This window comes from Carettochelys insculpta, chromosome 8 (genome assembly GCF_033958435.1).
Source record: "Carettochelys insculpta isolate YL-2023 chromosome 8, ASM3395843v1, whole genome shotgun sequence".
NCBI lineage: Eukaryota > Metazoa > Chordata > Testudines > Carettochelyidae > Carettochelys > Carettochelys insculpta.
Genome location: NC_134144.1, coordinates 12,029,292 through 12,042,830, shown reverse-complemented (window position 1 = coordinate 12,042,830; position 13,539 = coordinate 12,029,292). Strand labels below are relative to the sequence as shown.

The 13,539-nt window shown below is 44.5% G+C and overlaps 1 protein-coding gene across 1 annotated transcript in view; it reads right to left on the bottom strand.

Moving 5' to 3' along the window:
- Nucleotides 1-11,610, bottom strand: part of RAPH1 (Ras association (RalGDS/AF-6) and pleckstrin homology domains 1) — a 155,133-nt gene extending 143,523 nt beyond the window's left edge. The window contains exon 1 of the mRNA XM_075000705.1: nucleotides 11,377-11,610. The gene's annotated coding sequence lies outside the window, so the exon portion shown is untranslated. The remainder of the gene's footprint in view (nucleotides 1-11,376) is intronic.
- Nucleotides 11,611-13,539: the final 1,929 nt, after the last annotated feature.

Here is a 13,539-nt window from a genome sequence, read left to right as displayed (position 1 = left end):
CTTAGGCTCCAAAATATCTGTCAGTCTATAAGGTGCCACAAGACTTCTTGTTGTTTTTAAAGATACAAACTAACACCGCTACCCCTCTGATACTACTCACAACCAAATAGAAACTTATTGCAAGGCATCTTCCTATAAAAATGATTTACACTCTGGAAAGCACTGCTGGAGAGATTACACGTGACAAAATGAGGCAAAAGGAATGGAATGACTAGATTAATAATCTCTTTCCCTGCAAGGTGATCCATTTTGAAAGGAGGCAGTGAAAACAGCACCTGTGGTTACAAGGTATTGCATCCATCCTTTTGCTAGATTAACTGCTGGCTCTGTAACCCACGCACCCATTGGGTGTGATTCACTGTTTCATGCAGTGGGATTTAGACCACTTGCAGAAAAGAAAGGGCGAGTCTCCTCACCAGCCCTACTTGTGCATCAGCTGGGTTTTAGCTCATGTGTCAAAGGCTCATGCACGAGCTCCTGGGGTTCCAGCTTCAGTTCTGCCTGCTGACATTACAACTCCACAGGACCTTTTGTCCACATGCAGTGCCTGCAAAGCTTAAGGTCCGGTGGGTTCCCTAGGAATGATGTAGGTCTCAAGACAGTACAAACACCTGGTTTGGGCTGCGGAAAATAATCTCCCAGAAAATTCACTGGCGCATTAGAGCAGAGAGAATGACTCATTCCCCTCTCTCCATGCCCCATGAGTTTATTTCCTCCAGGCAGCTCTCAGCATGAGACACCTCCAGACATTTGTCAATAACTGCCTCTGTAAAATCCTAGAGACCCACTGACCATACACCATCAACAACCAAGACCTGTTGCAACTGACTCACCAACTTCCTGCCAAAGAGGAAATCAGGAAGAGAAGATGGCGATGGGTTGGATGTACCCTTAGAAAACCAACCACCACCATCACAAGGCAAGCCTCAAGTTGGAACCCACAAGGAAAAAGGAAAAGAGGGCTCCCAAGAGACACCTGGCTTACAGACCTGAAGGCAGACACTAAAAAGACGAGATACACCTGGTCAGAACTGGAAAAGATCGCCCAGGACAGGGGATGCTGGCGAATGGTCATCAATGGCCTACGCTCCAAGCTGTAGGCTTACTCCTCCTCCTCCTCCTACTGGTAGGGTGCAAATCACCATGCATCAAGCACAAGTCTTCAGGGCAGGACTCTGATAATTGGACCCAGATCTACCAAAGACCCAGATGCCCACTTATTCTGTTGCCAGTGAAAGCAAACATTCTTTTGCCCACCTCCCCCATGGCCATTCCAATCCCCATTCTCTCTCCTCCAATATGAAAACTGGACATCACCTTTGGTTGTGACCAGGTTGTAACCAGCTGCTCAGGTTACACAGGACTCTGTTCTAGTTATTAATGTGCTGAGTCATCCTAGTGGTATATCATCATCTGCGTGTCACATGAGGTAGAAGCAGGCTGAAGAGGTAATATGTTCAGTTAAGCTTTTATAGAATACTTCAGCAGGCAGGAGTGGGAGCAACAAGAAGACAGGCAAATTACAGGGGGTTTTACTACTGAGGCAGCAATTTAGAGGAATTGCTTTTACATTCATTTGGTTATCCGCATGTTTCAATGTTTTGGCTAAATATAGGACATCCAAACCAACTACAATGCACAACAAATGACTAAAAACAGGAACAAAGGAGAACAACCATCACCCAGCAACAAGCCACAAGCCAGGCAGCAGGAGTATCCATATGGAACTTACTCAAGTGTCTCATCTGTAGTTTTGCAGAGGATCACTGATAAAATCATCACTAGGCTATAATGTAATTTTGACTTTGTTGACAAGGGGCAGGTGATTGGCATAGCAATATAACAAAGTGCATTTGTCTGTATCAGCACCTACAAAAATACACATCGGTAAGCGATGAAACCAGTGGTCACAATAGACGAGAAACATGCCATAAGAGACAGAAGGCCCGATCTGGTCAGGCACCATGTCGTCAGCAACTCCGAGGAGAGGGTGCAGAGGAAGGTGGGGTGGTTGGGTGGGGAGAGGCATTTGATCATTCTGCCAAATTGTTATTTCAAATGTTTTCATATGGAGTAAGTGAAAGATTGGTTTTAACCCTTGTAGGGCCAGTGTGGGGCAGATGTCCCGTCATATGCTCCATTGTGTTTAGTTACACACTACTGCAAAGTAAATGGATTCCCCATTCAGAGATCAGCCCCCACCGCCCACTGGTGCTGTATATAATTCTGACTCTAGAGACAATGCCGTTTGCACCTGTTCACACCAAGCCTGCCTTTGGGCTGTAACTACATCCATAGCCAGTGCGTTTTACACATTGGTTAATTGCTTTCCCTTGTTATCTCTTGTTCCCTTTTTAGAAGTGTTAGAAAGTCCCTGCCATGTGGGCTCAGTGCCTTTATGGATCTGACAGATTTTAAAACAGCCAGCGGGTGATTTTCCATGTACTTTCTGCTTTCCGAGTAACACCATTGACAATGTTTGTTTTGGATGGGGTTCCCCAGGGCAGGCTGATGAATACCTTCTTGATCTGGTTTCCTTCCCACGTCATATTTTATTTTGCTAAAGGAGCTCCTTCCCTAGTTGTGAGAGCTCTTTATGTGGCATGGCTTTGGTGGGATAAGAACATGCTGCACCACACTTAGGAGTGGCAAACGGGAAAGACATTCCAGCTCCCCTGAAATACATCCAAATTTGACATTGGAAAAAGCAGGTTTAATACTTTACCATATATGCTGCATTGTCTAGTCAGGCAACAGTCATTCACACCAATAGACACTCTCCTGTGAGAAGGATCTAAGGATTTGGCCACTCTGGAGAAGAGGAGTCACTTATGTCAGGAGAGTGTGCAACTTATAAAATGCAGTGCCTGCAAAGCTTAAAGTCCTGTGGGTTCCCCAGGCATGATGTAGGTCTCAAGACAGTATAAACACAAATAAAAACATTCAGTAAAAATCCAACAAGCCCACAGCCTGTCTTCAATTCAGACAGTTTTCCCTCTGTCTCCCTTTTCTCTAAGCAACAAGGTCAATTTTACAATTTTCAGTGAGAATCTCTGGTTTAAATAGGAAGTAAATCTACGTAAACCTTCAGCACTAGAACAATTGACTAGATGACACAGTCAGCATATCAGGATAAAGCAGTACCAATATTAGCTTTAGGGATAGCCAGTGTTCAAAATAGTACAGTCACTAGGTTTATGAAGTTTGTTCTGGAGCAGAAGCAGGCAAAATACAGCCCATGAACTAGGGGGAGTGGTTGATACGCTGTAGGCTAAAGGTAGTGCCCAGAAAGACCTAGACAAATTGGAAAATTGGGCTAAAAGAAATCTGATGAGGTTCCACAAGGACACGTGTTGAGTCCTGCACTCAGGACAGAAGAATCCCAACCACTGATGCAGGCTGGGAACCTAATGGCTAAGCAGCAGTTCTGCAGAAAAAGACACTGGGATTACAGTGGATGAGAAACTGGATATGAGCCAGCAGTGTGCCCTTGTAACAAAGACGACTAATGGCATTCAGGGGTGCATTAGAAGGAAAATTGATGGCAGATCTAGGGAAGTGATTATGCTCATTTATTTAGCACTGGTGAGGCTACATCTGGAATATTATGTCCTATTCTGGGTCCCCCATTACATAAGGGTGGCTGGAGCACATGGCATATGGGGAGAGGATGAGGGATTTGGCCTTATTTAGTCTACAAAAGAGAAGAGTGAGGGTGATTTGATAGCAACCTTCACCTATGTGAAGGGGGTTTCCAGTGAGGATGGAGAGAGGCTGTTCTCCGTGGTGACAGATTGCAGAACAAGGAACAGTGGTCTCAAGCTGCGTTGAGGGAGGTCTAGGCTGGCTAGCAGGAAATACTAGTTCACTGGGAGAGTGGTGAAGCTCTGGAATGGGTTACCTAGGGAGGTGGTAGAATCTGCTTCCCTAGAGGTCTTTATATCCCAGCTTGACAAAGCCCTGGCTGGGATGATTTAGTTGGGATTGGTCCTGTTTTCAGGGGGAGGGGTTGGACTCGATGACCTACTGAGATTTCTTCCAAACTTATGATTCTACGATTCATGATCTGGATTTAACCTGCTGAATATTTGGATCCAACCCACCATGATACTCTGGGCTACCAATGTCTCAGTGAGACCCTTGTTCAGGCTCCCTGCCTACTGTGACCCCATGCGCCACTCCAAGCAGTCAGAGTGTGTGTGTGTGTGTGTGTGTGTGTGTGTGTGTGTGTGTGTGTGTGTGTGTGTGTGTGGTGCAGACCATGGGGAGTAGAAGGTCTCTGTACACTGTGCTAGCCCCCAACACAAACCCTGTAGCTCCCATTTGCCAGAAATCAGCTAAAGGCAACTGCCTGGGCCATGCTTGAGGGTGCAGGCAGCTCGCTGAGATCCTTCCCATGGCACACATTATGATGAGACTTTTACATTGGCCCCAGCAGCAGACTGCTTTGAGTGACATGTGGGGGCATGGCAGGCAGGGAGCCCTGGGATGCCACTTGATTGCTGGCTGGGACTTGTCTATGGTAAGTGCCTGCAGGCCAAGCTTGCACCTAGCACCTCACCTCCTCCCACACCACAGCCTCCTGACCCTCTCCTGTCGCATGTCATAACCCACAGCCCTGCACCCCTGTCCCAGGTAACAACCCCTCCTTCATCCAAATCCCCACCCAGGCTCCACTCCTTCCCTGCACCCAAATCCCCTACCCTGAGCTCCCTTCTGCATCCAACTTTCATCCCAGACCTTGCTCCCCCTCCACTGATGCTGAGAAAGTGGGCCTTCACCCATGAAAGCTTATGCTCCAAAATGTCTGTTAGTCTATAAGGTGCCACAGGATTTCTTGTTCTTCCCTCCCATCAAAAATCATTGCCCACCCCTGTTATGAAGTGCGATTCAAATCCTGGCTTGCCTTTTGGGAGGCACATTGGCCAACTCCCTTGTGCAAACCAAGCAGGATTTGACCTTTGGAGAGACAAAATGGATTTGCTCAACAAAGGGGATTAATTTGTACCATAGAATGTGCCATTTGAAGAAGATATTCATTCTCCCTTTGTGCTGTCAGATTAATGGGTGTTATCACCAGGCACGACAGCACAGCACATTAGCAAGACTCTCTCGTGACCCATCCGCTCCAGTTCTAGCCATGAAATCCTCTGCTTTGCTGGGTTTCATTCAGAACTTTAGTGGTATCTGATTTCTTGCATATGTGGAGAAGATGCTGAGTAGGACCGTTGCCAGAAGGCGGGGCAGCTCTCTTGCTCTGGGGTTTATTAAAAAGGATGGGCTTTTTGGCTTTGGAGTCAGACTGAGTTTGGCTAGGATTTAGGATCAGGGCTTGAGAGCCCATTCTGATTTGGCAGTTGTAATGTCACGAAAACATCCCTTTTCATTAAGTTTGCAATTCACTGGAACTAGAAAATTGGTCTCCTATTGTTACAGGAGCAAACATAAGGGCAGGTCTTTGATCCTCACCACTTCTTCAGAATCAGAAGGGGCTTGGATTTAAGGTTCTGGGCTTGAGCTACATGTACTGTTTTGGTAAACACAGAATGAACCCTTTGAGCATAGGCGTGAGAGGTACTGTTGGGGGCTGTTGCAGCTCCCACAAGTTTTTACACCTGGTTTCCCTGTCCCTGGAGGCCAGCCCTGCTGGGATTCCGTCAGCCTTATGGGCTCCACTGGCCACCAGGGTCCTGCTCCACACCATTCCCACTCGCTTTGCCAACCCTTGGGGTTTCACTGCTCACCAGCCTCACAGACTCCACTAGCCCTCAGGGTCCCTGCTCCTGCTGGCCTCATAGGATGCACTGGCCGTCAGGTCCCACTGCCTGCTGACCCTGCCATGGGCTCTGCAGCCCACTGGCCACACCAGCCCTGGCATCCCACTGCTGACCCAGGGCTCTGCAGCTGTTTCCCGCTTTAGACCCAGACTGGGGTGGGAAGGGTTGCCAACTCTCCTGGACTGTATGGACCAGACGCCATTTGCAGCAATGGAGTTGACTCCAGGAGAGTTGGCAACCCAGTGTCAACACGTCTAAATGGGGCAGAGGGAGGAGTGTGCGCAGCTTAGTACCCCCACCCCACAATAGCTCCGGCAGAATACCAGCTGACATGCCTTGGGCACCATATGGAAACAAAGGAAGATATTTCCCTGCGTCTTTCTGTTTATGCCTCCTGTGGTGATTCATTAACCTTCCTATTCAATGCATCACTTCTTGCCTGAGCTACATGCGGTGTATTGCATACAACATTGCTTTACTACTTAACACTGGTCCTACTTTCCTTCTTCATGAGGTTTGAGCAAATCTATCCAATAGATAGAAACATTTCACACCAATCTCATGCAGTGGAACATGTCCCTTCAGCAATATGGAATTTACTTTTCTATTGAAGTCCAGGGAAGAAGTTTCAATTTGTCATTTAGGGTTGCTGAGAACCTATAAAGGCTTCTGCTGGAACGTGAAATAAAATGCCAGACAGAAGTGTGATGCACAGAAGAACCAGTCAGCCCAGAAACCTTCAGGATGCTTTGTTATTGACCTCACCCTGAAGCAGCTTCACGCAGTCCTTCACTCACTGGGCTCATTAACGGTTGCTATAAATTCTTGCAATATTGGTAACAGTGTTGTATCCACTCAATCAGTTGTGTGAGAACAGGAAGTGCTGGAAATGGATAAAGCAATGCAAAGAGGCTTTCCACCCCAATGATGCCAGCCCAGCTATCACAGGGTGCCTGGCTCAGCCGGGATGCTGGCCATGAGGCAGTGATTTGTTACCTCTTCATTCATGTGGCATGAAAGGATCTCCTGTTGTAGAAGTGAGCTGCCCAGTCCCTGGCCATCTGTAAACAGCAGAGACTCAAGGCAGAGCAGTTGAGGTAGGCACAAAAGTTACACAGCCAAAACTTGCCCAGCTGGCGTAGTATCAGTTTATGGATTCGACACTTGTGAAAGCAAGGAGATGGCAGAATAGCAGGTTTGATTCTGTGCTTCAGATACCCCAGGAGAGCATTACACACTGGAAAGTCTTGCAGTTTGTGTGGTGAAGACTGGAGTCTGTTGAGGACTCAGCCCTTTACTGGTGAACTAAGCACAATCTATGGACTGGACAAAGTGGTGTCTCAATGATTCTCCCACTGGCTCTCCCTGTCAATTATCAGGAGGTTCCCTATCAGATGCAGTGCCTGGAGGGACACAGATAACAGCAAAGCTGCCCTCAGGAGCAGCCACATCTAGATTCAAGGCCAGACGTGTGTGACATTGCCTGTTTACCTTTCATCGAGAAAATGATGGTGCCAAGGCGTATTTGAATACAGTATAGATGCCTGTTACTTATGGAATCTAGCAATGTGTGCAGTTACGTGAGCGAGTGATGGAGAAGTGAGCATTATTTTGGCAACAAAGATGTTCATTACCAGGATATCAAGTGAGGGGAGAAAAGTGTGAAAAAAGAAAACCTGAACTTGACTATTATTTGATGTGTTTTGGCATTCAGCTCTGAATAGGGTTATTCTGAACTACTGTAAAATGATCTCTGTTGTCAGTGATGCAGCATGGATGTTTGAAATGCATTATTCTGCACTGTGATGAATCCAGCCCTACCTATTTGGGAACAGTGTGTCTTCCAAATGGAAATATTAAGACAGGGGAAGCTCAAAAAATAGGTCAGAATATTTCTAGTGTTCTTTAAACGTAGCTTAGTTTGTCTAAGGTGCTTTTCATGCTCATGAAATGTGTCAAACTCATGCCTGGAAACTGAAATCCTTCATATATCCATGGAAAAGATGTAGAATGCATACTATCTCTATAAGCTTCTTTATAGCAACATGTGCCATCTTTTTCTGGAAGGATCAACTCTAGGGTGTCCTCGAGGGTTAAGAGGTTGTTTAGTCTCCTTGTCCAGTCAGACAAGTCACAGAGATTTTGACAGCAAAGATGGCAGATGCAGAGAACTTAGTGGATGATCAGTGCTGTACTAGTGAAAACGTTCACACTGAATCTGTCATGCTCAGCAGACATTGAAATATCCGCTAGCATCCAGCAAACAAAGCTTACAGTATCACAAATTCCCTAATAACAAAATCCTATTAAAACTGTATTTTCTCACCATGGAAACACCCGTCATGAGAGCCTTGGTAACAGACATCTCATTCTGCAGGTGGATCCTATTTTACGTTCTTGAAGCCGGAGCCTCAGCTGATGTGAATCAGCATAACTCCAAGTCAGAGTTATGCTGATCTACCCCAGCTAAAGACCCTGGAGGATTTCAAACCCTCTGGAATTTTTCTGCCCAGACACTGCAATAAAAACACATTGCTGGGGTATAATAGGGCAGTAGGCAGATCTCTTCTGGACTGGCACAACAATCCCAGTTGTGACCATGCTTGTGATTTAACAATTTTGTTCCCCTCAGAAGACAGCAGAGGTGCTTTGCCAGGGGGCTTTGACTGAAAATATTTGTGCACAGAAATGAGAAATAAAGCAATGCTATTAAGGTTCCCCCTCCCCATTACAACATTTTAAATATATTCTTTAATTAAATGTATAGCTGTCGACACTTCATCCTCTTAGTAATCAGTGCAGTCATTCTTCTTGTGCTATTAACTTCATTCCTTTTTATCATGGTTTGCAGGTATCTGCTTAGAGTAACTTCCTCGATGCCCTCCTGTACCCCAGGTCGCAACCCCTTCCCAGATCCTGGTCCCCTCCTGTACCCCTCCTACAGGTCAGAACCCTCCCCTGCACCCATACTTCTTCCTGGACCCTGCACCCCATATCCCTGCTCCAGGTCACAACCCCTCCTTCACACAAACTCTGTCCCAGATCCCACACCTCCTCTTGCATCCCAATCCCTTACTCCAAATTCCCTTCTGCACCTAACCTCCATCCCAGACCCTGCTCCTGCTCCATTAATATCATGGAAGAGCACCACCCTTGATCACTTATCAAATACTTGGTGTGCCCACCCCCATCAAAAATTATTTAGCTTTAGTTCCAGCTAAATGTGTTTTTACTTGGCTCAAACCATGCTCACCACCTTTACCCACACTGACTGTATTTCCATTGAAACCACTGAACTACTTGTTGAATAAGCACTACTTAATGCAAGAACAGTGACAGAATCGAGCCCTGTGAAGAATCAAGCATCTCACATATGTCTGACCTTCCCCTCACTCCCAAAAAGATGCTAATATGTGCTAAGATGCCACACATGTTGGCAACTGTACTTGATTTCTTCCTGGAGTTTCTTACCCAATATTATGTCATGAATAATATTTAATAAAAGGTAAGGAAAATAATCAGACTGCTTAATTTATTGGCTCTAGTTCAGTGTTTCTCAACCTTTTTTTTTAAATAAAGTACCCCTTTAAAAGTACCACTGGTTGAGAACCATGGTCCTTAACCTGAGGTCTTGCAACAAGTGCCATTCAACCTTTCCAGATAACTGTACCCTTTTCAGGAGTCAGACTTGTTCTGCAAATCAAGTCACTCCTCAGTTAAAAACTACTCACTTACAAAAACATGCAAAAATATCACAGAAGACAACTAGTGAAAACTTGCTGACTTTCCACCATCTTAGTATCAAATAATGAATTGCAGAAGAAATACTGTGTTTACATTTTAGCAAAAGGCATATGAAGCAGTAGAAACAAGTCATTGTCTGAATGAATTTTTAGATGGTACTGACTTTACTAGTATTTTTTATGTAGCCTGTTGTAAAACTAGGCAGATATCTAGATGAGTTGATGTACCCCCTGGAAGACCTCCGTGACCCCAAGAGTACATGTATTGCAAAACATGTACATGGTTGCAAAACACTGCTCTAGCTGATGTGGCTACTATAAACATGTATCAGTCCACAAGTCCCATTTGTAGCCTGAATTTTAAGGCCTCTAAAGTTTTTAAAGCACAAAACTTTCTCTATATTTGGATAGAACTGTTACTTTAGCAGCTAAATTTAATTTTCAGCTATTTCAAGTTTCTTATGAAATCTCTACCAATGAATCTCCGGTGTTTTAGTCTTTGCAGCATGCTGCATGATATAGTGCGATATGTGAACTTGTAACCACTCGTAATTGAAAGACTGATTTATTACAAACTGTACAACTTCACTGCAGATCCTCTGCCCGAAACTCATTTGAACCTAAGGCATATGAACGAAAACTGGGATCACATACTTTTCACTGGGGCGTGGGAGGAATTTATGGGAGACAGAAATCACATATGAATATAGAAATAACTTCTGTTGCCAAAATAAGGTAATTATATGCATATAATCATTGTTTTATATAAGTCAAGGAAAATGTATTGACCTCTCCATCCAATAAAGACCATTGGAAAAAAGTTCAAGACGTTGAAAATGCTTTATACTGCATCTTACAGGGACCCCGTCTTAACAAAGCCAAAAATATTGATCTGCAATTTATTTTTATACATCAGTTAGCTGCATGCACAGAAGCCTTTATATGGAGCTTTTGGTTTCAATCCAAATGCTTCAGCACTCACTTTTAAAATTCAAGTCACCAAAAACCAAACAAACAAAACCAAACTTCTCGCTGTCAGCGCAGCAGCCACGACCAACCTATCAATACTGAAGCAGGATTGCCACATAACTGCAAATGTTTCAATGAGGAAACAAATGTCATCTTCCAAATCATTTTAGGAGGAGAGTGAGAAAGAGTTTACTTTTTATATATTTCTCAGGAGAGTTTTTTTATGAAGTCGGAACCAGAACCTGTTTTGCCTACAGAGAGAGAAGTACCAAAAATGTTGCAAAGGACAGAGCATTTATCACCAGTGCATGTCACAGAAAGACCATTTGCTAATGGTTTGTTCCAAAGAAATGTCAGGCAGGAGGAGAAGGATGCAGTCAATCTATAGACTTGTTCAAACTTGATTAGCCTGCAGTATTCACATCTACTCATAGGTGGCATAACCGAAGACCACGTAATGCACTTGTTGCTATGGTATCTATGGGTTTTTAAAGCCCAGAGAAGAAACAATAGCATGAACCCTTGCAGCTGCCCCTGAGTTAAAGGGAGATAGGCAAGGATGACAACGTTCTTTACCTCTGTCATACATTTTTGGTGAGATTTACAAAGGTATTAAGCACTTGCAGCTCTTCAGGGTTTCAATGGGAGCTCTGTATACTCAGAGCCTTTGGCAAAAATCCAGCCATTTATTTCTAAATGCCTCCCTAAGTACATGAAAAAAATCCCTGTCTACTTTACAAAATAAAAAAGGACTCCATCGTGTTCAAAATCCAGCCCCTTACCAGGTGAGAAACTGTCACATGAACCACTTAAATTTCAATGTAATTGCACTAATCCTGCCCTGTCTCCATGTCATGCATGTCAGCCAGGGGAAGGCAGAAGCTTACCAAAATTTTTGCTCCCTGTATGCTGGAGCTTGGTGGTCACTTGAGAATGAGTAGGAGGTCTTCATGTCACCCTCCTATATGTCTCTGTTGATGGCTGACCAGCCCAGTTCCGGAGCTGCAGATCTCATGGCAGAAGGGGCAGGTGTTGGAGGGGCAGCTGCTGGTAGCTATTGAAGTGGAGGAGAGTAGTTTTGCTGCTTTTTTCTTCTTTGCTTCTCCTCGTCTGCACTGTGCAGGACCTCTCAAATTGTGCCACCCCCTCACGGATTACCACTCTCCAATGAGGATGGTCCTGGGCAAGGTTCTCCCAAGCGTCAACACCAATGCTGCACTTTTTCATATGTACCTTTAGCATGTCCTTATATTGCTTCCTCTGGTCCCCAATGCTCCTCTGTCCTTCCTCCATCTTGGAAAACAGACCTCCGAACCACGTGAGCAGTCCAATGAAGCATGAGGGAGCATGCAAGCAAGAGAGCAGCCAGGTGGGAGGGCAGACAGTGTGAGGTACAATTCTAGGGTTGCCATCTCAGCTAGCTCAGTAGTGGCAGTTGCAATGCTGCTGAAGCCCTCACTTTTGGAGCAAAGCATTATCAGGAAGACTTTTTCTTCAGCTGCAAAGTTTAAAGGGGTTGGCAACTGAAAGAGGAGGTTTTGTTTGGATGAGCCTTATCTGACTGCTCAAACCTTTGGGGTCTGCAAAAGCTCAGAAGAACAGATGTTTCCTTCATTGCTGCTGGAGCTTCCCTTTTCCCTGTGATTTTTTTCTGTTCGAGGGGGGATGGGAAGGTCTCTGGCATTGGGCTTGTAAGCAATGTATGCACCATATAGACGGAATATTATTTGGGCCCCATCTTTGAAGTGCCAAAGTATGGTACTCCTGGCAGGCTACCATTGATTGAGGGTAGCACAGTAAGCAAGGATCCAACAAGGGACTGACAACTTTAACTTGATTCAAGTATTGGTGTCAGCTCTTATTTTATCTTCACCACTTCCCCATCTCTACAGACAGCTTTGCTGGTCACCACTGAAATTCACTGACATCTCACTACACAGCCACTCAAGTTTGCTAGTAGCAAATAAACAGGAAGAGAGGTGGAGCTCATGATGGAAGCATCTAATCTGTGTTGGAAAAGAACACAAGGGAATTTGTTGCTTTGCCTTCTGTACATTTATGCTTCCTCTACTGCCAAAATGCTGAGCTTTTAAAAAATGATTCTTTTTCCCTGCTACTTCCATTTTCAATATTCATTTACCACTGACATACCTGTTTCAGAAGTGTACGAGGCTATGCATGTTTGATAGGAATGCAAAAAGGTTTGCAAGTTTGATTTAGAAAACAAGAATTTGTAAGAGCCATGTGCAGTTTAATAGTTCACAGACATGAACTGGTGATAAAATATGTATTAAATTACTGTCTAATCCAATATTATTAGGTTTATTTTTTTCCTGACAGTTTTAATAGTTTAAAATGACTTTTTTTCAGTCACAAGCCTCTTACAATGACCTGACCAGTCCTATTCTAGAGTGAATTACAGTCTAATCCTGCAGCTCTTAAGCAGGAATACTCTTATTTCATACCACTGTCCTCAATGACATCAAAGGGACTGCTAGAGTAAGGGTTGCAAGACTGGGCTAATAGCTGTACAAGAGGAAGTTGCTTCCATGTGCTGCTGAAATAATTCTTATTCTTGATTTATGAAAAATGTGTTTATTAATCCTCTTTAGGAATGAAAATGTATTTTTAATGCTTAAAGTGAAGGCACTTCATGGCATCAGGGGTTCTGGAGTGCAAACCAGCAGGCCTACAAAAGAGCTCAGAAGTAAAAAGAAGGTGTGTGTGTGTGTATGGGTGTGTGTTTGGGAACTGCTGTTTAATGTGTTTTTTTTTAAGTGGTAGTACATGGAAGGAGTGCTAAGGATGAAATTCTGCATTTCATTTTGCAGGGCTTTCTAGTTCCTGCCTGCTACTACTTACTCTAACTTGTCTTCACAAGAGTCTTCTTCTAGAGACCCAGAGGTATGAATTTACACCCCCTTCTCTTTTGGTCACCTAGGATGAAATCTGGTGGAATGTTACTGACTTTAGTGGTGGCAGGATTTCACCCCCAATGAATACATCCTTGGGTGCCACAAATGACCCCTTCTGTGCACTTTGTTGCAACC